Source organism: Electrophorus electricus, chromosome 13 (genome assembly GCF_013358815.1).
Source record: "Electrophorus electricus isolate fEleEle1 chromosome 13, fEleEle1.pri, whole genome shotgun sequence".
Classification (NCBI taxonomy): domain Eukaryota; kingdom Metazoa; phylum Chordata; class Actinopteri; order Gymnotiformes; family Gymnotidae; genus Electrophorus; species Electrophorus electricus.
In genome coordinates, this window is record NC_049547.1 from 953 (window position 1) to 2,729 (window position 1,777).

Here is a 1,777-nt window from a genome sequence, read left to right on the forward strand (position 1 = left end):
GAATCTCACAAATGGTCCACTCGCTATTTTAGCAAGCTAATGTCAATTCTAGTTGAACAGGTGCTCAAAAGCTTGTCAGAGTATTAGATTGATTCGCTACCTACAACACTAACGTGGTATCCAAGGTTTCCAAGGCGAAGATGTGGGACGGCTCAAGGTGGCTCAGCAATTTTGCATGCACACTGCTTTAAAAAAAAAATTAAAAAAAATCACACCTAGCTGATGAAGGTGTCATGTAAAGCTTTCAAAGGAATGCTATTAGTACATTTGAGCAGAAATGTAAGTCAACAAATTTGAAACTTGCACATTGATAATAAATTAGTGCAGGACATCGCTTGACCTAAGTTGAATGTTGACAAGAGAGTGCAGCTCAGTACAGGAATTTGCAATAGAATAATCAAACATATTGCAAAGAGAGTCAAAGCCAAATCTGATAAAAATATTCCATATGACCTAACTCATAGTGTAGAGCAATCACGTGTTTAGCACACAGGGATAGCCAAAATGCTTTGAATATTTTGCATTTTTACAAGAATTGGAAAAGAAATACAAATGATAAGCCAGCACACCGACATTGTTAAAAGAGGAGAAAGAAGACTGGGTCAACATCACCAGAATGTGTTTAAAAACCTTTTTGTTCTAGGCGCACTGACATAAAATACTTCAAAACCTGTGGGACGTGTACATCTCAGTCTGTTTCTTTTGGCGGGCATGTAGCTGTCCTCGTTAGTATAGTGGATAGTATCTCCGCCTGTCACGCGGAAGACCGGGGTTCGATTCCCCGACGGGGAGAGTTCCTACTTCAGTGCACTGCAGAGGAACTTCTGACTTGGCACCCTTTTCAGGAAGGATAAAGTTGAATCCTATGCCCACGTTTGCTCTAGATTCATCTACATAGATGAATAAAGACACTCGCACATTGTAGATCAATCCTTTGATAAAGCACCCTAGAGAGAATTTGGTGCCCATTGGTGATGTTATCTCTAAGCAGGCGTGACAAAACCTGCATACAACCAAGGCTGAGACTTAAGAGGATGGAAAGATTTTTTCAATTTCATAAACTACATCAGATGCTTTACTGGTGTCGAATATTGTAAGACATTAAATGTGGTGACTTGACTATGACTTGAAGGGAAGTACTTGGTAACTGCATCTTGCCTTTGGATTGTACGTGTTCACTTTTGACTTGTGTCGGGACTTGAGTGTCAAGTCTTGAGATGTACTTGTTACATTTACATTTACATTTATGGCATTTAACAGGCGCTCTTATCCAGTGCGACTTACAAAGGTGCTGTGTTATTTACTCATAGAATACAGCCTAGTCATTACAGTAGGTTGGAGTCCAATATAGAAATGATCGAGATTACTGTAGAAATACAGGGATCACTGCTGTTGCCTAGAAGTACAAAATGCATGAGGTCTATCTTAAACAATGATAAGTGCAATAAACAATAAGTTCTAAAGTTTGTTAGACAGCATCAGTGTAATAAATAATACTCTACATTAAGTGCTAATTCAGTTCTGTCAATAAAGGAGCAGGGTCATTTGTCATTTAAATATTCCATGAATAGATGGGTCTTCAGTCTGTGTTTGAAGCCTGCAAGGGACTCCGCTGTCCGGACAGCAAGCGGAAGTTAATTCCACCATCTGTGAGCCAGGACAGGAAATAGTCTCAACGCTTGTCTTCCATGAGACTTGAAGCATGGCATTTCAAGCCAAGCCATACTTGAGGTTCGAAGAACGCGAGGTTACGAATCGGGCTTTGACCATTAACTCA

The 1,777-nt window shown here is 40.0% G+C and overlaps 1 non-coding gene across 1 annotated transcript; it reads left to right on the forward strand.

Moving 5' to 3' along the window:
- Positions 1 to 720: 720 nt before the first annotated feature.
- On the forward strand, positions 721 to 792 carry trnad-guc. The gene has a single exon. It is a non-coding gene; the product is annotated as a tRNA-Asp (tRNA).
- Positions 793 to 1,777: the final 985 nt, after the last annotated feature.